The sequence below is a fragment of the Phalangium opilio genome, unplaced genomic scaffold (assembly GCF_054372755.1).
Source record: "Phalangium opilio isolate 3A_F unplaced genomic scaffold, DU_Popi_V2 ptg000200l_1, whole genome shotgun sequence".
Taxonomy (NCBI): domain Eukaryota; kingdom Metazoa; phylum Arthropoda; class Arachnida; order Opiliones; family Phalangiidae; genus Phalangium; species Phalangium opilio.
The window spans coordinates 1497468-1512850 of NW_028324213.1; the positions used below are offsets into that span (position 1 = coordinate 1497468).

The following is a 15383-nucleotide window of genomic DNA, read 5'->3' on the forward strand; positions in this document are numbered from 1 at the left end:
AGATTGAAAACGATTATATTTGAAACGCGTTTAGATTGAAAACGATTATATTTGAAACGCGTTTAGATTAAAAACGTTTATGTTTCAAACTTGTTTAGATTGAAAACGTTCATGATTTACCCGCATGTAGTTTTCCAACGTTTATATACAGATGTTGTATAGCTTAAGTAATATGTAAACAATTATTTCTAATAATAATATAAAAAAAATATTTTTGGAATATCAAAATAAAACGGATCTTTATAGCTACAAAACTACTATAGGCATCGAAATTACGAAAATTATATCTAAATATTACTTTTAAATTATTAAAAAAGAAAATATTAAGGTTTTGTAGGATTTCTTTAAACGAGGCGAGCTGCTAACGCGGTGCACTAGTGTAAAAACGTACGGAAACACACAGACAAACACGTGGACTGCTGTTTAACTCTTTCTGTATTATTTTTAAGTTGAGAAACAAGATTATCTTAAATACTAAAATAAATCTGATTAATTTATATATTTTCTTCGTTAGTTATTCACCTTATTGAGCGTTACATTGTTTTAAAAAGTAATAACTAGACATTCTTGGGAGACTTCACTAATATTGACGTTCAAAATGAAGGATACGCCTGTTGTTTCGCCCTACTCAAAACGTTTATGTAAGCGCTACCGGTCAACCTGCCCTGGATGTGGTGGAGGATTCCGGCTTGATTGTTTCCCAAGTAACACCACTGAAGCGGGCACTCGTCTTAGTCTCTTCGATGTTCCGCTGTTGCGCTCTTGCGCTCTTTGGGAGCGCCTCCTGGATACCTACACAATTGGCGCGGAAGAAGAGCTCTGGAAGGTCTAAAATGGATATCTCAAAGTGAGCGTTTAAACGCTTATTGAACAACTACGATATATTACTTTTTCGTGAGAAAAGAGAATATATTTCTCCAAAGTTTCTCTTAGCCAAGTCAACAACTCTCGACAAAGCTCCATTCGCTCTCGTCTGTGCCTTGCCGTTAACATTGGTTTACATAAAGAGCGTCGTCGTCTCACACCACGTTTCTTGAAGTTTTGCCACAGGGTGGGAACCGACAGACTGCTACCGGTGATGTCTTCCCACATATTTCCAATATTTCAAAATGAAAGCTTCGGCCTGCGAAGAGCCTCTCTTGCCAGTCTTCGTCCCTGGACATCATTTAATACCGGTGGTCTACCTTCTCGTGGTAAATCCTTCACAACGAGAATTAACAGAATGATTATTGGCTATTTACAACGAAAATACTATTTGAACCACGATGAAATAAACCCACACAGACGAGAGCGAATGGAGTTTAGTCGAGAAAGAAACTTTGGAGAAATATATTCTCTTTTCTGACGAAAAAGTATTATATAGTAGTTGTTGTTCAATAAGCGTTTAAACGCTCACTTTGAGATATCCATTTTAGACCTTCCAGAGCTCTTCTTCCGCGCCAACTGTGTGGGTATCCAGGAGGCGCTCCCAAAGAGCGCAACATCGGAACATCGAAGAGACTAAGACGAGTGGCCGCTTCAGTGGTGTTGCTTGGGAAGCAATCAAGCCGGAATCCTCCACCATATCCAGGGCAGGTCGACCGGTAACGCTTACATAAACGTTTTGCCGGAAGCCATGATTCCATCGGCAGCCGCAATTTTCGAATTGGAACATGCAGCAGAGTATTATTAATTTACTGTTTTCGCTGAAGGACCATGAGGTTTTATAAATATTTCTGGTTTTCAGTTTCCGTTTCATGAAAGACAACTGTCCAGCGCACACTGCCAGGGTCGTAACGGCCTTCTTGAACGGTGATGGAATACAGACGTTGAACTGGCCTTCCAAGTCCCCCGATTTGAACCCGGTTGAGAACCTTTGGTCAGCAGTAGTTCAACTCAGTTTTTAAAAATTTTGAAAAAAATTCATTAGTTTCAGTGTTTTTATCAAGCCAAAATGCGAGCCGAGTTGAGCTATTGAACTAAAAATTTATAAAGTATGTTAAGTAGATCTTGGTAATTTCGGCACACGAGACATACAGGACGTTTATTATAACTGCCGCAGTCTCTGTCTTGTTTGCCTCTTTTATAAATTAATTGGCGCTCAACATATTTCAAAACCTTAAGGAGTTCACCACATAATTACTTATGATAATAAAATCTTTTTATATAAAAAGGAATTTTTTTAGTATTAATTGGCAAAAGTAACACTGAAACCGTAAGTAAGAAATCCAATAGTCTATCCAAGAGAGGTGTTTCTAGGATCGCGGGAAAATGACCGGGGATTTTGCCTTGAGAATGGGGGGCTATACTTTCTTCTAGGATGAGGGAAAATGACCGGGGGATTTTGCCTTGAGAATGGGGGGGGGTTACTTTCTTCTAGGATGAGGGAAAATGACCAGGGGATTTTGCCTTGAGAATGGGGGGGGGTTACTTTCTTCTAGGATGAGGGAAAATGACCGGGGATAAACGTTTTCATGTACCACAGCAAAACAATTATGCAAATGGATGGAATCGCCGAGAAACACGCACTCATTTCGGTATTCAATATTATGAGAATTATATAAATGTTTATACACTCAATAGATGACGCAATATTAAAGAAAATAGTAAAACAACATAAAAAAACACTTTACAAGAACGAATATATTATTGTGGCTTGTCTTTCACCATTGCAGTCAAAGAGAGACTGGATATTAACCCTCTCCCCCTTCCACGCGCTTGGTGTTCACGCTATGGCAAAAGTGCTAACAATATGACCCCGGTCAATGTTACAATTTTTACCGCCCTCTAGTGAAAAGAATTAGTATTACTATATTCATTATAAGATGGCCCCGGCTAATTTATAATTTTCGTTTTTTTTTCATTGTTTATAAAATAGCATTCCTATTATGAATAAAATCAATCTAGTAATTAAACTACAGTAACTTACTCATTAGGTTCATTTTAAACTTAAACTAAGGTACCTTATCTTAATTACACTGCAGAATAATTTTAATTAAACTATATTAGCTTCCTCAAGTGGTTAATTTTAAACTTAATTAAACTTCATCATTATTTATAAAGTTATCATAAACGACAGTATAATAATAATTTAGTTACTGTATAATATTAATAATATTACAGTATAATATTATTAATATTACAGTATAATATTATTAATATTACAGTATTATATTAATAATATTACAGTATAATATTAATAATATAACAGTATAACATAAATAATATTACAGTATAATATTAATTAAATTACAGGATAATATTAATTAAACTACAGTAACTTTCTCAAGTAACTTACTCGAAAATGAGCAAGGAGAGGGCATGGAAAAGACGCCCGGCCAGCCGTCATATAGGCTTTAATGGGGGAAAGGGGGTAATATAGGGGGAAACGCGCTAAAATGTGGGGTAAATAGGTGTAAAAGAGGGGAAAAGTGGGGTAGTAAATGTTCCGTATAAATGTGTAACTTTTTCATCCATCAATATATGGCGTGAAAAAGTAAAAATGTGTCAGTGTTTGTGCGTTTGAACAAAACTTGACATTTCATATTGGAAAAATAAATGTACACGCGTAAATTCAACGACGCGTATCATTACCTAATTTGAGGAAATTGCATTTTCGGTTCAAATAGCAAGCTCGGTTCTCCGTGTATTTTAGTACATTTATCGACGGGAATTACTTAACTTGTTAGGCCTCCCATGTCACTCTCAGAATAAAAGATATTTAGTTGGATGAAAAGGGAAACATTCGGTATTGTATAACGGTAATAACGATTCAAATTCGACGAAGGCCCGATTAAAATGTCTTTTTAGGTTTTCTTGAATTTTCGTGTAAATTCCTTCATTGTAAGTTCAAAAGTATTAATTATTTTTTATTTATGTTTAATATTATGTTATGTTATTACATGTGATTAATAATAATAGTTTTAAACATTAATTTGTTTATTCGCGATAAATTAGACTGTTCATTGAGGTTTCACATTGAAAACACCATGATCATTCAAGATTTAATTATCTTTTCTTTTTTAGGATTGTTTTATGGTAAAATTACGTAAAAACATTTTGTTTCAAAGTTTAGTTTAGTAATTTTGTATGCTAATAGATAAACGATAATTTGTTTTTAGTTTGGGTCAACAGGAAAAGGAAGTCATCGACTGGAAATTAGTAAAACAAAAAATATGTGTTAATGACGAAGAATATACACAATCCAGTGAGTACTAAATCTTTTTCAGTTAATTAGGAAATCTTCAATTATATTAGTTTTATTATTCTTTTAATTTAGCATCGCCGATTAATGTAACAGTAATATTATACATCACGTCAGTCTACGAGATATCCGAAGAAAATATGGTAAGACGGTGGCTACATCACGGGGGTAGCAGAGAAACGAGAGTAAAAGAGGGAAGGTAACTTGAACGGCACCGTCGTTTCTGTATCTCACGAGCACCTACCTCCAGTACCTCGGCTCGTATCGGAGGAGCCAGACGTCACGAGATCCGTTATGAAGGAAATTCGAAAGCGTAAAAAAAATGATGGTTAAAACAGTGACCACTTCCTCCGTGGTTGTGCTGATTGCACGTGTGTTTTATCGGTTTTGAATGGGAAGGGGTGGGATGAAGGAGAAATTTTTTTCTTCGACCTCACGGTTACCCCCATTTCACCCAATTTAAAACACCCAATTCTCATTTACCCAAACCTCATTCAACCCAATTCCCAGTTCTCCTATTCCAATTAACCCAATATTGCATACCCAAAAGGACTCGAATAGAGTAGAATTTGATGTTTTTATTTATTTTTTTTTTCATTCCATAAGGGATACACTTACTTGAAGTGTATAACCGCTCCAAAAAGAAAGAGACGTCCTCCTAACCAAACCAAACCTAACCTATCATAACAGTTATGTTTTGGAAAAGGCATATTATTTGAGAAGTCAATGAAGCTAAACGTCAATATTTTGGGAAAGGCGTAACATTGTTAGATGATTTATAAAATATTACTAGCCTACCTAGCCCTAACTCAGAATTACGGGGGCATATTTTCCTTTGATTTATAAAATATTACTAACGTATGATATTAGTAGTATACTAATGAATAACTTTTTGACGATTGCGTACTCACTACAGTGTTTAACAAGTAAAACGCTCTCGATTGCTGGAGCCTTACAAACGATGGGGCTCTAATCTGGCCGGGCCATCTTGTTAAATGCTAGTGTAATCATATTTGAATGGCAAAATAACAAAATCTAAATGCTTCATTAGTGTGAATTTTTGAATATCAATATTACCGTTCAAATATAAACATTTCGTAAGCGTGTACAATTAATTACCACTTTATGCGTTCAAATTTAATTGCTAATGCGTACCACTACAGTGGCACGATATTCTACGCTAAAAAAATCAATTTTGAATCTTCTTTTTTACAGTGTACGAACATTACTTGCTCGAAAGGGGATGGAAGTGAAAAATGGAACAACTTGTTAAAACTGCAAACTCACAAGCATTCCAGAACCTGTCGTAAAAAGAATGATGGTTTAGTGCGAAGAATCCCGGGTCGTCGAGTTTTAAGGAGGTGCGCCTTGCCGCAAACACCTCTCTTCTCATCAGCGGTATATTTTACACGGTATCCAGTAAAAAAAGCCAAAACCAAAAAAATCCACGGAAAAAAAATCTAAAAAAAAAATTCCTTGGTAAAAAAAACCACCCCAAAAAATCTCAAATGAAATTTCCATTAAATAGCAAGCTCTTCGATGTTCTCATTGTCAGTTTGTCATGGAGATTATTTAATCAAACAAGGGCAAGGAAAAATTTGTTTTGAAGGGAATATGTACGTTCTTCAGGTTCGAGGGTGCACCCAAATGCGTTGACCTACACAGTTGCTATTGGTTACAGAATATGATTGGTCAAACTGTATCAAGGACAACCATAAGTTCATAAGAAATGTTCCATAATAAGTTTTCAAACTCCTGGTTACAAACTGGAGTTTGACATGAAGTGATTGAAGTAGGTCATAGATTGGAGGTAAAGCAACATACGCCTGATGAGGCGCTGTCAAAGGCTTAGCAATTCAGACTAAATAGGAAGATGGAAGTCCTGCAAAATTAACCACCGAATGTAGGACTTCAATACTCGCTTCCGTCGTTCTCGAACTAGCTCGAGCTGTAAGTCTGTAGCACTACGAAGTATGGGTAGTCTCATACTTTTGGAACAATGTTTATTAACTTCTGATATCAGTAACACCAGGGAAATCTAGTTCATTAGAAGTAGTTTGGTTCAGTTCTTCACAAGGGTTGGGACTTGTGCTAACACCTAGCCATTAAGCCTATTAAGAACTTCTTATTGTATACCTGTAACCTTTATAATAAAAACTTCTAATTGAGCATCGTTTAATTAAAATTGATAGTTGCAATATAACTGGTTAAAAAGAAATTCCTTCAAGGAGATGTTTTATTTGAGGGGGCATCTACATAGACTTCAGATCCTTAAAACATCCCGGGCAACGCCGGGTTTCTTGGCTAATGCAGATTTAATAGGAAACACATTTTTGTTTATATCTTAGTTACGCTTAATATAGTGTTGTTATTTTATCTTGGGAGAACTACCTAATCCAAACAGTAAAAAACTAATTTTGTCACAGGCTGGATTCGAGCCTGTGCAAAAACCTGGAGCTGATCTACTGCAAATCGCTTACTGGCCACTTTAAATTAAATATGTTTATTTGTATCAATGGCAAATAGAGATAAAATGGAGTGAGATAGTATGGACATAAGTCAGCAAAGAGGGTACAAAGAGGCTACCCTCTTTGCTTGGCTGGAGTGTTCTCGCTTTGGAAGTCTTTCTCTGCACTCTTATTGGTTGAAATGCGGTGAACCCGATATAAAGAGTGAACTAAAACCTGAGGATAAAGCAGTACAGCGAGAACTCCCACAATGCCTTGCCCAAGCAGTTAGCTTCAACTCCTAATCTCTTTGATGTTTGCTGCTTCAGAATAAGCGTGTTTAATTTCGATTTAATTAGAGAGGTAGTGAGCTGATCCTGAATGTAATGCAATATCAGGTCGACTCGTGGCGAAGTCGGGCAAGCCCGTTAAACTTCGCCCAGTTCCAAAAAGCGAGTTAATATCGAAGGGTCCCAATGGAACCCGATCAGATATTAAGCTGATCAGAACAGATACTACACATGATCTTAGCCAAAAGGCCGAGAAGCGATACTAATTGCACGGTTAATTAAGCTTAAATATTTCATTAATTAACGCTAATTAATTAATTAAATTAAGAACCTTATTACTCGAAATTATACAAAAAAAGCTATTTACTGGATGAAAAATTGCTCTAAAATAGTCTATGCACTGCGGAAAGAAGTACCACATACCCAATCTTAATTATTTATCAACCCTATATTGATTAATTTAATAATATTACATCAATTAGTTTTAATTGCTGCCTTAGTGGACACATTTCCTTGAACATCTGTGTTCGGCAGAGTAAACATCTTTACAGGCGCTCATTGAAAACCACTGGGATTTCAAAACCCTATAGGATGGCTAGATTTTTCTTGATTTCCCAATACACCATTTTCAAAAGTCTGGAAGTAAAATAGAGTCTGATGTGTTGAGTACCTTGTTTTCTTACGCGGACAACAAATTAATTAAGATAAGTCTTCTTACAATACGTAACAAATTTTGACTGGTGACATTTAAGCCCTATTTAACGTCTTTGCGTCCACATAAATATTCAATGTTCCGTCTAAACTCTATATATAAGCAGACGACACTGCGATCGACTTCGCCCCATTTTGAAAACAGTAGACCTATTTGATATCGTCGGATTAATCAACTTTTGTTGGGTAATGCATAAAGGGTATCGAGGAAGTGGGCTTATGAAGGAATAAAAGGCTTGTCAATAAGTGTATCGAGGCTTCTCTGCACGCGCTCTGCCATATTTCGAAGTTGGGTAATCTGCAGCTGGTAACCAATGGCAACCGAAGCGACCGGTTCGGAAGTCCCTTGAAAACAGCTTTCAGCTCTCTTTCTCTATTTGTTAACCCTGAATCAGCCTTTTCGTTCGGCCTTCCTTGGTTCTCAGGACTGTTATTGTTTGAAAATTTAATGATTCCATTAGGGCTTATCTCTCCCTTAAGTAACTATAGTTTTTTTGATTTCATTTCCAAGAAGAATTCGTCATCCCTCCCAAAGTTCATCACATTGAATCACAGATTTATCAACTTGTAATCTTATTTCAGATTGTTTTTTCTTCATGACCTACACAGTTGCAATTGGTTACAGAATATGATTGGTCAAACTGTATCAAGGACAACCATAAGTTCATAAGATATGTTCCATAATAAGTTTTCAAACTCCTGGTTACAAACTGGAGTTTGACATGAAGTGATTGAAGTAGGTCATAGATTGGAGGTAAAGCAACATACGCCTGGTGAGGCACTGTCAAAGGCTTAAAACATCCCGGCTGGATTCGAGCCTGTGCAAAAACCTAGAGCTGATCTACTGCAAATCGCCTACTGGCCACTTTAAATTAAATATGTTTATTTGTATCAATGGCAAATAGAGATAAAATGGAGTGGGGTAGTATGGACAAATGTCAGCAAAGAGGGTACAAAGAGGCTTCCCTCTTTGCTTGGCTGGAGTGTTCTCGCTTTGGAAGTCTTTCTCTGCGAATAATCTATCTCGCTGCTCACGCTCTGCTACCAAACAATGAAATGCTACTAACGTGACATTACTCTAGCAATTGCTGAAGTTGATGTATTTTCACAATCCGAAAACAAAGGCTTAACGTATATTTTATATATATTATTAAGCACGTGATATTTCTTTAAATTCAAAACAAGGCTTAAGGAGTATTTAATTAATTTAGACCCTAGCAGCAACGGACTTCATTTTTCTATTGGTTTATTATTGTCTGAAGGATTACTTTTTTTAGTCACTACTAAGTTTCCAAAAAATCATATCAAAGGGAATTGCTTGGGAAATTGTACCAAAAACTTCTTACTTAATTCCTCTAAGCCTCCTGCCTCCCCGTTTAATCCCGATATTAAATCTATAACCTTTTGTGGAGATAAAAAATTTGTATCGAATTTCTAGGTTTATTTCTCTCTCATTTACAAAGGCCGTAAGTCCTCCATTATTATTGATAAATCAGCGCGTTGCCCTTAGCAACGGATCGCGCCATCCTACGAATACTAAATCATTTTTCGGTCACCTTGTCTATACATGTAATACTTCTAGCAATGCTCACGTGGGGTGCTTTTTAGATTCCTTGCATAAAAGGATTGTGCAAAACTTCCCAAGATGCGTGAAAATGAAAGGCCGTAATGATTTCATCCTAACCCTATAATCAGTGTTCAGCGATATTGCATCTATGTACAAGATGCTAGATAACAGATACATAGGTACGTCCTCAAACTTAACTGTTTCCACGAGTACCTATAGCAAATATTTCACAGATACGTTTCTTAGCTGTGCGATAAAAGTATCAAAGGTATATTTTTTGTATCCAATGATTTATATTTACATTATATTTAATACCGGCTATATTTCGAAACAGGTTTCGTGTAAATTGATCTTAACCTAATGTATTGATTAAAGCTACAAATATTAGTTAGTATTCTTGAAGTACCTGTTAGATACAAATCTTATTATGTCACTGAAATGCACGGAATGTTATCGAAAGACCCATGTTTTTAATGTTATTTGCGTCATTGATATCACTCACCTGACTACAAATTCACAATCTGTCATTTAACACTTGGGCTTCCCCAAGCTACTGTACATTGTGTTTCTGGTTTATATTTATCCATGGTTGAAGCATGGATAAAGAATGCTCGTGAGGAAATTCGTTTTTAATTTATAGGATAGGCAACTCCCTATCTCGAACGACAGCGTATTCTGTATATACTATGTTACAACATCGGTTGTCACCACGAGCAAAGTCAGGTCTCTATGCAATTTAGCTTTGTGCGTGCTGACAAGAGAAAAAAACTCGAGGATCTTCAGGATTTCAAATATCCGCGAGTTTTTTAGCTCAAGTGCACGGACCTCTAGGCCTTAGTTTCTGATAAGTGTAGTAGGCGGTAGGCAATTTCACACGTATTTGAAACAAAAGCCTAGAGGTCCGTGCACTCGAGCTAAAAAACTCGCGGATATTTTAAATCCTGAAGATCCTGAAGTTTTTGGTGTCTTGACAGCGCATACAAAGCTATGTTACATAGAGACCTAGGTTTGGGCGTGCTGATGATCGATTTTGCAACAGAGTATTTACAGAATAAGCTGTCGCCGAGATAGGGAGTTGCCTATCCTGTAGAGCGAAACAAATTTCTTCACGCGCATTCTTTATCCATGGTTTAAGTATGTTTCAAATCGGGGTTTATACAAATATAAGTACTGCGAGATTCTTTGATGTTCATGTTTTACAATACAAGGTCAGTAAGACATGTGGGGTGTTCTTTTGGCCCATTTGGAATCTAAAACATTCCGTGACATTTTGGAAAAAAAAGCACACCACAAACATAATTCCTTTAAAACCTTTCGGAAACAAGGTGTATAATAACCTTGGGTCTAAGACTCTTACATGATAAAAAAGTGTTTATCGGCATTCCTCAAGGCACAAAATTTACCAGAACAAAGATACGTTTCGTAAACAATCGAACACATTGAATGTCCCTAGATTATCAAGGTACTTTATTTCTGCTTAATGGATACAAAAGCGGTTTTTACAATCAAATGGACAACAGTGTAGAAAATATCCTGACAATTATATATTTCGCCGCTTCTAAGTGTCCATTACAAAATTATTATAGATTGCAAAGTTGTAATATTATATATGTAAGGCTTTACTTAAAGTAGAATGTATAGGATTTACTAAACATTTACGGAAACGTATTTTGGTTATATTTTAACATCAGCATAGTTTCAAACATATCATCATCCAATCGATTACGCCTTGGGGTTTGAATTTGGCCTCCAGAACTAAAGGCCCGTTCTACTGCGGCTGAAGAGGGTAATATTGTGTTGTACTTGAGAAAGATTTCCTTCACCATCGGATATTGATTTAACATGGGGGGGGTCTCTGCGTCTGTTCTCCAAATAAGCAAGTATTTGCATGGTAATTTGATTTGTATAAGAATCATCCGAATTAATGTCGTCGTTAGTGTTGAGGAACGAAAAGAAGGAGTCTGCTCCATTTGATGCATCTGGTAGGGGTTTCTCGGTTATGGTGCGTCGGCTTTCTAATGCACTAGTTTCATTGAACAACTTGGTAGCTTCCAACAAGAACAGTTGTTTCACGTGTTCTAGCTTGTCCTCTTTTTCACTTATGGATAGCCACTGTAGTTTGAACATAGGTAGCGATACTGTAGCTAATATATAGGGATTACTATTGGAGTTCTCTTATGAAATTATTTCTGAAAACCGCATATTTATGCCTTCAATGACGGTCTTTTTCAACGGGTGACATTTCTCTAACCCCTCCATATCAGACAATGTTCGCTTGATCTGATATAAAGTAGGAAGCACCAGACCAAGGTAACACTGTTTCTCTCCTTGAAAAAGATCTAATGCAACAGCAATTGGACGCATAACTGAGAGATATTCTGCGATGAACTCGAAATCTGCAGTTTTAAACTTAGGTTGATCTAGAATATCAGCTATAGCTGGTAGGTGTTCCTTCGCCTTATTTATTTCTAACAGGCAATCATAGAAAGCATTCCATCTAGTTGGACATGGAGTAGGCAGCTTTTTTGGTAGAAGATCATGAACGTAATCAGACGATTGCGACGACCTACTTAGTTTGTTCCAGATGGCGCAACATTTTCCTATAGCAGTATTGTACCTTTTTTTGTAAGTGGCATCACTGAGAGCTTTTGCGGCATCCGTGGTTGCAACCAAATTTAGGGAGTGAGCAAAACATTTGAAGTGTTGTGGTAGCTTAGACTCTTGCACAAATTCCATGGTTACCGAGGCTTCAGGGAACTGTTCAACAGCTATGGTCGTTCGATAATCATCGTCCAGAAAGGACGTATCCTCGTCAGATATATTGTCAGGAACACTAAAGACTCTGAACGCTTTTCCGAAATTCGACGCCTTGTCCGTCACGGTACCTACTAGTTTTGGTACTGTTAAACCGTAGTTGGAATATACTCCGAATAACGCCGATGATATTTCGATGTAAGTGTGTTTATATTTCAACCTTTGGCATGCAAGTAAGAAGGATACACGCTTAAGTGATTCGGTATGGATGTAGTGTCCGGTAACTCCGATGAATGACTTATGATTCGAGCTCCAAATGTCAGCTGTTGTACAAACGTAATTGGCAGTCGCCAATTGATTTCTTACGTCACATTCCATTTCCTGGCGTTTAGTTGCGAGCTTCCTCTTGAAACACGTGCCATAAGGAGGTTCAACACCACCAGATAAGCGTTGTACCATACGTCGAAATGTAGGCTTCTCAACAGTATATATTGGCCGCACTTCAGATACTATGTAATCCATTATGACTTCATCCACCTTCGAAAGTAGAAATGTGAATCAGACATGAATATCAAAACAGATATAAGGACGCCTTTGTCCCTTATGCACAGCTGCAACCTTATATTCTCATTTTAAAGGTGTTCCATGTAGTAATTAGCAAAACGGAAGAACAGCAACGTAAGTACACATTAGGATAAAATAACCGCGTTTGACCTGTACTGGGCTAGATAAGAACGTTTTGCATTCCTTAAATTTTACGCCTTCCGAACCAGAAATTAACTATGATGCCGTTAATCACTTGCACCACTTTCTTATTAAATTTAAAAAGTATAAACTCTTAGGTATTGTGATAATACTTTGCTGGTCATCAACTAATCACGCATACATACATATGTGAAGATATATCGTAGTACTTACTTGATCTTTGGAGGGAGGATACAAGCACAACCGCTTTGAATGTGTTCCGATAGAATCTACATTCTTTCTTCTGGCAGCTTTCTTCTCCTCAAGCTGTTTTAAAACGGTAGGGTGTTTTCTCTGTATAAATATGCATAGAGATGAGAACATGATCCAAATAATATTTGTATTATAGGTAACCAATTTACACTCGTTTAATTTAGATATATTCCTAAAATAGACGATGTTTTCATGGACTTAAAGTATGTTATACAAGGTCATGATAACTCTAAATAATCTATTACGCTTTGAATAGAAACCCCTCATTACTTAAGACTGATGTCAATACATAAGTAATCTTAAATGTGATTAGGTTGCAAATCGCGACGTCAATGGCAAGAACTACTTCACTAAACATTTTGTGTAACTTTATATACAATCTATAACCAAGGTTTCCTAACCATATGCACTATAGTATGTTCTTCGTAGTGGCTAGCACCCAGTCAGATGTTAGTAAAACATGTCTTGAAAATATGTAATTATTTAAAAAATGGATTAGACCTTTTCAAATCGATTTCAAAGAGTCAAGAGAAAACGCGGCTTAAGTGCCGTACATCCATGAACAACACAGTTGATGTGAAATGGAAGAATGCCTGACTTTATGCTATGAAACGAAGGGAAACCATATTGGCTCATTTGTTGATACACTTGTTAATGTAATTAATTATCGAAATGGTGCATCATGTTGTCGGCCGTTGAAAGATTCACACGATATCAGGGGTCCCCAAAGTTTTCGAAGGTGCTACACACTATTTTCACGATTATGAATTTATGACACACATTTCCATGTCTTTCTATTTCAAAGAACTTTGCCACGATTCTACTCGACTTAACATTATTACTTATTGTCCACAACAACTACTAGAAATCAGAAACCCTCCTAGAGTCAGTGAGTTAATTTATTGGGGCAATTTTGGGTTCTATTTGGGATAAACCTAGGCTACTATAAAAGTTTAGACATGGAGTTTTTCAAAGCTGATCTGAACGTCACACGACACAATGTATCGCGTCACTGCATTTGGGATGCACTGATGAAACCATTGTAGAGTTATACTCCCAAGGAATTGTACATTGTCTAATGATAGCATACCTTAATGTGCTTGAGCAAGTTACCAGTTGATGTTCTAGCAGCTTTCAAAATCTTTCTATCAGGGCAACTCAAACACTGAACATTCATTGAACTGTCATCGTTGTTGGGGTCCCCCAGTGGTAAAAAAAACTCCCCATCCAAAAGATATGGAAGTTGAACATTTGATCCATGATTCGGTTGCGTGCTACACTCGCGTTCCGCGACACTTTCCTGTTCAGGATGTTCACATACTTGAAGCACACGGTTTGCAGTACAATTTGTTATAGTGCTACTAACGTTGTTGACCTCCGACATTCTACGCTAAAGCTGTCTTGGTCCGCAGCAACAAAAACAAAACTTAATGCCAGGTAGCTGCAAATGCTTATATAACCTACGTAGGTGAGATCCTTAGTGATAAAATACAAAAATAACTTTGTACCTGTGAAATATGGCCTATGCGTTACTATCTACTTTTTTACCAAATATACACACAAAAAACATACTCCAGAGCGGTATTAAAGCTTAGATAAAACAAGTTGGGAAAACCAAAATATTACCTCTCCGAGTCAAGAGGTCTACTACTACAAACTTATTTACCTAGATATGGAATTATTTCACTTTTATGAAGTAAAAATTTACGAAATATTGAAGCAGTATTCCAAACAAAGCGAACAGTAAAGTAGACGACATTTTACATCCAATAAGGATAAATCTTGGACACATGGAAATCAGTCAATGGGGAAAAGAACAGGAAATGAAGTCTACGCTTCAGCTGTTTACCCTATATTATGATAGCTACATTCACAACTGGTTTGCAGTGTAAACACTATCGTCTCGTCTCACCTCAACAATATTCTTAGTTTGCCAACATGAATGTTAACGTTAAATAACACCAAAGCTAAATTGTACCTAGACGCACTAATAGTTAATGCGCACCATAAAGAGAATAATAAGTCAGTAGCTACTACCCGTTTACCATTAGCCCTTTAACTAATCTAATTGCCACCATGATCTTTTCCTCTATTATAAAATCTTAACCTGATTATTTAAGAGTGTATTAAACTTTCGGCTCACTCTGAACCGTTAATGTCTCTTCATTTCAGACACGAAAATCAAAGCCAAAAGTTTACTTCACCTCAGGCCTCAATTATTTACAATTTGTTTCACTAAGCCTATTGCGGATAATACTTGTTATACCCGCCGGAGTCTAGGTCTTAGATTTCTTCATGAAGTCACTAAACCAAGGATTATTGTATATACAGATGTAGTATAGCTTAAGTAATATATAAACAGCCATTCCAAATAACAATATTAAAACAAATCTTTGGAATATCAAAATGAAACAGAGCTTTAAAGCTACAAAAGTACTAAATGCATCATAATTACGAAAAATACTTCCACATAT

General features: G+C 36.6%; 1 non-coding gene across 1 annotated transcript; it reads right to left on the reverse strand.

Moving 5' to 3' along the window:
• Positions 1–6991: 6991 nt before the first annotated feature.
• LOC149622044 (U2 spliceosomal RNA) lies at positions 6992–7181 on the reverse strand. Its single transcript, XR_016375008.1, has one exon. It is a non-coding gene; the product is annotated as a U2 spliceosomal RNA (small nuclear RNA).
• Positions 7182–15383: the final 8202 nt, after the last annotated feature.